Source organism: Petaurus breviceps, unplaced genomic scaffold (assembly GCF_028583685.1).
Source record: "Petaurus breviceps papuanus isolate PSGF00001 unplaced genomic scaffold, PetGlider_PUasm1.0 90804, whole genome shotgun sequence".
In the NCBI taxonomy this organism is placed as follows: domain Eukaryota; kingdom Metazoa; phylum Chordata; class Mammalia; order Diprotodontia; family Petauridae; genus Petaurus; species Petaurus breviceps.
The window spans coordinates 9,710,411-9,717,850 of record NW_027187348.1 but is presented as its reverse complement, the minus strand read 5'-3'; the positions used below and the strand labels follow the sequence as shown (position 1 = coordinate 9,717,850).

Below are 7,440 nucleotides of genomic sequence, written 5' to 3'. Positions count from 1 at the left end.
TGCTAAGGACTCATTTTTGCTAGCCTGGTGTCTTAAAATTTCTTTCTGACAAACAAAATTATGGACAGAAACCCCTTTTTGCAGTTAAGCCTTAGAAAGAAACTCTTTGGTTTGTGTTAAATCTTAACCATACCATAGGTAAAAGAATGAGCCAATTAGTGTAGTAGAAACACTGAAGGCATTTGTACTCATAGAAATTTTATCAATATATCACCAAACCTGTCCTTCAAGGGGGGAGTGCCCATGCTTCTATGTGGTCACCCTGTCTACCAATGAAGATTGCAACTTCTCTATACTTCACTGAATAGTTTCATATGTGTTGTGGTAGGAAGAATTTTTACCAGGTGACCACCCTCACTGGTGGATGAGATGAGCATCTCCAAACTTAAGCTGATCCTGGGATGATGTATATTCATTCAGTCTATTGCCCAATCCATGCTAGAAACCTTTGCACTTGATAGTCTGTCTTCTGGCATACACTTTGAGAATTGAGTGTTGTCTCCATGTGGAAACGAAGTATCAGAGTAAGACTTTATCAAAGAACCAATTATGTAAGTTGAAGATAAGTATTTCTCTGCTCTTCTCATTGATTTTTTTTTGTTTTTGTTTGTGTTTGGCTTTTTGGAGGGCAATTGGGGTTAAGTGACTTGCCCAAGGTTACACAGCTAGTTTTTGTGTTAAGTGTCTGAGGCTGGATTTGAACTCAGGTCCTCTTGACTCCAGGGCCAGTGCTCTATTCACTGAATCACCTAGCCACCCCCTTCTTCTCACTGATTTTTTAACAAATGTGCCTGACTTTTCATCTACATACATCCTTCACTCCTGTTCTTCTGCAGAGTTACAACTTGGTTATATTTTATGGCCTGCTCACTTGCATTATGCCTCTCTCCATTGCCCTCTGAGCCATTAGAGAACATTATGATAGGAAGATAATGATAATAATTATTATTTGTAAAAATAATAGTAATAATAACTAGCATTTATATAACCCTTTAAGGTTTGCAATGGATAACTTCACATGTTGTCCCATTTGCTCTTCACAACAACCCTGTGAGGTAGATGCTATTATTATCCCTTTTTATAGATGAAGAAACAGTGTAAGACAAAGTGATTTGACCAGCATTGCTATGTAATAAGCATCGGAGACATTTTGTGAATTCAGGTGTTTCTAACTACAAGCCCCAAACTCTACCTGCTTTGCCATCTAGCTGTCATGTGGTCTGGCCATGCAGCAAGAATTAGAAATATGAGGTGGAGGACCCAAGCACTCAACTTGTCCTTGTAAAAATGAGAGAAGTTAAGGAATGCCTTCATCACCTTGAGGAGCAACTCATGCCCTATCTAAATCATTGGTAGAATGTGGACAGGAGTTTCAAAGGATGGGGAAGCATGGATTGGTTGTGAACTGCATTGTAGGAGGTAAGATCACAAATTCATTTTAGATGTCCTCATTACATCAGCCTGTTGGCTGTATGTACAGCATATCACTGTGCAGGTAACCTTCCTAATGGTTATAGTGGATAATGAAATCTCAGCCTGATCATATAATACGTCCTACCATAAGCCTTCTCTGATCTCCCCTAGTTAATGTTCTTTCTCCACTCAAATTTATATGTATATACTTATTTGGTTACATTACCTTCCTCCACCCCACTAGAATATAACCTCTTTTATGGCAAGGGGTGCCAAACACAGTGCCTTCTTTGTGCATAGTAGTCACTTAGTGAATTCTTATTGGATTGTTTTGAATTGGATTAATGTGATTAGGATATAATTCTAATGTGATTTTTAATATCATCCTCTCACAAACAGAGTCAAGGATTGAAAACCTTTTTGTGGTTTACTTAGAAACATATTGGGGTGTGTTAAACCTTACCAGGGCAGATGAAAGAGTTAGTCAATTAGTGTAATGGAAACACTCAAGTCACACCTGTGAGGAAGTAAGAGTAGAACCACTTGCACACTCACAGTTAATGTAATTTCAGCTTGGTGGCATAGTGGAGTCAGGGCCTGGAGTCTGGAAGGCTCATCTTCATAAATTCAAATATGGCCTCAGACACTTACTAGTTGTATCACTCTGGGCAAGTTACTTAATCCTGTTTGCCTCAATTTTCTCATCTGTAAAATGAACTGAAGAAGGATTGTCCAATCCTTTTGGCAAACCATTTGAGTATCTTTGTTAATAAAACCCCAAAAGGGGTCACAGAGTCTGAAATGGCACAAACATATCTTGAGTTTTAATTCTCACTTCTCAGAAACTGAGGTCTGAGAAATGGGAGCAATTAGGATGACCTATGACCTTCATAAGAACTCCAAATAAGGACTTTAGAAACTTAAACATGATATTCTAGAGCAAACCCAAAATAGAGAAAAAGGAAAGGAGAAATGTGGAAAACCCTGCAACAGCTTTGAGTTAGCTCATTCAGGACTGCATGCTGAGATGACAGGCAGCTTGCACAGTAAACCTGGAAAGCTACTATGTGAAACAAGACTGTTCCTTTGACAGAATGCATGGGGAATTGAATAGATATGTGACAATGCAAGATAGCAAAGCAGGCTACTGTATCTTCCAGAAAGAAATTCTCTCCTGGGAAGTCAAAAGACCAAGAAAAATAGATTTAAAAAGAGAAAGAGATAGAATCCTAGAGGATCTACAAGGTCAAAAGCAGCAACATCTTTTGAAAGGCTAATTATTTAGACCAGTCTGAGTGGTGTTCTTTTCTGATAGAATAAGGAGTCATGGAGGAAGAGATAGAGTAAGTATCCTAATATCATGTTTTTCATTGGTCAAAGATGATTCATTATGGATCTATTAGCTTTCCAAATCCCTTCCACACTGCCAAAGGAGAACATGAAAAGCACAGAGCAGGTCTGTGACAACGTTTCCAGTAGAATTTTTTTTTGGAGAGGGGAAGGCAGGGCAATTGGGGTTAAGTGACTTGCCCAAGGTCACACGGCTAGTTTTTTGGTGTTAAGTGTATGAGGCTGAATTTGAACTCAGGTCCTCCTGACTCCAGGGCCAGTGCTCTTTTCACTGCACCACTTAGCCGGCCTCACTGGAATTATTTCTTATCCAAATGATGTTAAGAGGAAAGAAATGAGAAAATTAGCAGTAATGAGTCTACATCTAAGTTTGGAGAAGCTGTAAGCCAGCAGGAAAATATTGATATAAAAAGTCCAAAGGAGGAAGCCAAAAAATGCCAGAGACTGCCTTAGCCAGCCAACACATATTATACTGGCCAATTAGAGGAATATGGAAGCTAAGGGCAATCTTATGCAAACTCTCACATGTAAAATACTTTATAAAATAGCGGGAAATAGCAGGTATTAAAAAAATAAAAAGAAAACTTGCTGTGAGGCCCACCTGAACTAGTTACATAATTCCAAAAGCAATGTGACAGAAGAGAGAGGACTGGCTAATGAGGGCCCAGGCCTTGAAGAATTTACAATCCTCCTCTACCTGCCACCAATCCAACATGTACAACTTGGGAAGCCATTTATGGACATGAAGGTTAAGGGTTCATCCCATATTGTGACAAAAATAATCTTTGGATACAGAAGGACTAATAAACCACATGGCACTAACTGAAACTGAGTCCAAATGCAAAAGTCCTTTTGACTTTTCCTTCCTGGAAGCAGACAAGACAGCACAGCCATGACCCCACATAGAACACCAGGGAAATCCGCTGTACGATTTCCCAAATGGCAGATGTGTGCTTGTGAACACATGGTGCTTCAGTTTCTGTTGTCTTTCTGCTTTCTTGATCTTAGGCAAACAAATGATCTGAAAGTGCTCAGATGAGGCTGCGAGATCTATCAAAGAAAGAATTTTTGCTGGTTGTAGTTGTTGCTGAGACTGGTCAAGAGCCAGCCTAATACCTGGGCAACCCGCTGACCTTAGCCCAGAATCTCAATGTACACATCATTTGAGATATCATGCTCAACAAAGAGCTAACTCAGCTAAGCAAGAGAGTGACTAATCAGAAAACAACACAGTGCCCTGAAGTGAACTTGTTGGGGATCAACTCCTTTAAGAGAGAAAAGTAGACAGGTCCGAGTCACCTGTTCTTTATATGTGTGCCTGACTGCCTTATTATTTAAATTTTTAATTCATTTTCTCCATCGGAGAGTATGTCCTTTAGTTTGAGGGAATTCTTTTGCAACCACTTTTATTACTATAACTTCTTGGTAAGTCTCCTCTTGTATATAAGCTAATTGATGTCAATTGGTTGATCGATTGTGGGAAACCTTGGATAGAGAGACATATGAATTACAGTACTAGAAAAATAAGACCTTCGGTATTATCCCTAGAACACTGAGTTGAGAATACTCAGACGCCTTCTGATAACCTAATCTGCAATCCTAGTGAACATTGGGAGAATGAGCCCAGAGGGGAATTCTAGAGGAAAAAAAAGTAGATGGGAACAAGTAGATAAATATTTCCATAATGATCTATTTTAATAATGCATGATAATGGAAGTACCATATTTTTGAAAAATATTTTTATTTTATTATGTGAACTTATTATTTTTATGTTTAAATTATTTGTAAAATACTTACAGCAATATATTTTTTAAAATATTGAATTCCAAATTCTCTCCCTTCTTCCCAACCTTCCCTCCCCTTTGAGAAGGCAAGCAATTTGATTTAGATTTTACATGTGAAGTCATGCAAAACCAAAACCAAAACCAAACAAAATAAAACAATAAAGATAATATTTTTTAAAAGTATGCTTAAATCCAATTTCAGAGTTTATCAGTTTTCTCTCTGGAGGTGGTTAACATATTTCATCACTGATCCTTTGGAATTGTCTTGGATCATTATCTTGATTAGAGTAGCTAAGTCTTTTACAGTTGATCATCCTTACAATGCTATGAATGTGTACAATGCTACCTTGATTCAGCTCACTTCATTTGGCATGAGTCATATGTCTTCCATGATTTTTATGAGACCATCTTGCTCATCTTTTCTTATACCACAATAGTATTTTATTATAACCATATACCATAACTTGTTCAACCATTCTTCAATTGATGGGCATTCCCTTGATTTCTAATTCTTTGCTGTAACAAAAAGAGTTGCTATAAATATTTGTGTACAGATAGCCCCTCCTCCCTTTTCTTTCATTTCTTTAGGATGCAGACCTAGTAGTGATATTGTTCAGTCAAGGACCATGTACAGCTTTATAACCTTTGTGTATAGTTCCATATTGATCTCCAGAATGGTTGGACTAGTTCATAACTCCACCAACAATGCATTAGTGTCCCAATTTTTACACATCTCTCCAGCACTTGTCATTTTCCTTTTCTGTCATGTTAACTAATTGATAGATGTGAGGTGGTATCACCACTCACCTGCCCACTCAGAGCACTTATTTTCTCTTCATGGTTCTTCTTGAGGTAGGTTAACTCCTCCTTCATGTCTTCATTCTGCATCTCTGGGTCAGTCCTGGCCAGGATCAACTCACCTAGCACTCTGTGCAGGCCATTGGTGTCAGCCTCCACAATGAGATGCAGGGCCTGCTCAGTCTCAAACTTGCTTCAGTAGTCATCTGCAGCCATTCAGGCATTGTCAATTTGCAGAACAATCTTTTGAGTTCTCAATGGTGGCACCAAAAATCCTATCTTGGAGGTTCTCAATAGTCTTCATGTAGGCACTATAGTCTTGTGTGGGTCTAGCGCCCACCTTCTGGTACCAATCCTGGATTTTGACCTCCAAGTCAGTGTTGGCCTCCTACAAGGCTTGTCCAGGTAGGAGGCCAGGCGGTTGTTGAGGTTTTGCACGATGGTCTTCTTGTTAGCCGTCAGGAACGCATCAGCTTCCCCAAAGCCTAAGCTGCAATTGCTACTGCTGCCCCCATAGCTCCCCAGGAGGCAGAGCAGGACACGGACACATGTAAGCCTCCCAAGCCTTCATGGATGCTGGGTACCTGGAAAACCCCGCTTCCAAAGCACACAGTGCTGTTGCTCCCCAGCCCAAGGTGGAGGTAGAGAACAACTGGTAGTAGCTGTAAGAAGTCATGGTGATGGCCTTGGAACCTAGAAGCTGAGACTCTGGAGCATGGTTGACACTGGTGGGGAACTGGGTGCTTGAAAGTTTAGAGTTGAAAATCACAAGTATTTTATATTGTTCACAGTTATTTTAAATGGGATTTCTCTTTCAATCTCCTGCTGCTGGACCTTGTTGCTTATTAATATATGTAAATGCTGATGATTGAAGTTGTTAATTATTTCAATTAGATTTTAGTTGATTTTCTAGGATACTTTAAGTATGCCATCATATTACCTGAAAAGAATGATAATTTTGTGTCCTCATTGTCTATTTTTATTACTTCAATTTCTCTGCCATCTCTTATTCCTAGTATTTCTAGTACAATGTTGAATACTAGTGGTGATAATGGCCATCCTTGGTTCACCCCTGATTTTACTAGGAAGGTTTCAAGTTTATCCCCATTACAGATAAAGCTTGTTACTGGTTTTAGATGGCTACTACTTATCATTTTAAGAATCACTCCATTTATTCCTATGCTCTCTACCATTTTTATAGAAATAGGTGTAGTTTTTTATCGAAGACTTTTTCTGTATCTTTGGTGTAATCATATGATTATTGTTGTCATTCTTATTGATATGTCCAATTATGTTGATAGTTTTCTTAATATTGAACCAGTCCTGAATTCCTGGAATAAGTCCCACATGGCCATAGTATATGATCTTTGTGATATATTACTGTAATTTCTTTGCTAGTATTTAAAATTTTTACATCAATATTTATTTAGGAAATTGGTATATCATTTTTTATCTCTGTTTTTGCTCTCTCTGGTTTAGGTATCAGGACCATATTTATATCACAATTTATATCACATTTGTTGGACTCCCATGTTACCTATATTTTCAAATAGTATTGGGATTATTTGTTCTTTACATGTTTGAAGAATTAACTTGTGAATCCATTTGGTTCTAGGGATTTTTTCTTAGGATGGCTGGTTTAAAGACTTTTTCTAAGATACAATTACTTAAATATTCTATTCCCTCTTCTGTTAATCTAAACAGTTTGTATATTTGTAAATATTCATCTTTTTACATAGATTGTCAGCTTTACTGGCATATAATTAAACAAAATAGATGCTAAAAATTTCTTTAATTTCATCTTCATTGGTAGTGCATTCAACCTTTCCATTTTTGAAACTAGTAATCTGATTTTCTTCTTTCTTTCTTTAAAATTAATTAATGTTTTATATATTTTGTTGGGTTTTCATAAAACAACTTCTGGTTTTATTTATTGAACTAATAAATAGGTATACTTTTAATTCCATTAATCTCTTCTTTAGTTTTCAGAATTTCCATTTTGGTGTTTAATTGGAGATTTTTATTTTTTTATTTCCCTAGATATTTTTTTTAGTTGTATATCAATTCATTGATCTGCTCTTTCTCTTTTATTAAT

General features: G+C 37.4%; 1 pseudogene; it reads right to left on the bottom strand.

The window, feature by feature from the left end:
* Positions 1–5,315: 5,315 nt before the first annotated feature.
* Positions 5,316–6,021, bottom strand: LOC138147651 (keratin, type I cytoskeletal 19-like; annotated as a pseudogene).
* Between the last annotated feature and the right edge of the window lie 1,419 nt (positions 6,022–7,440).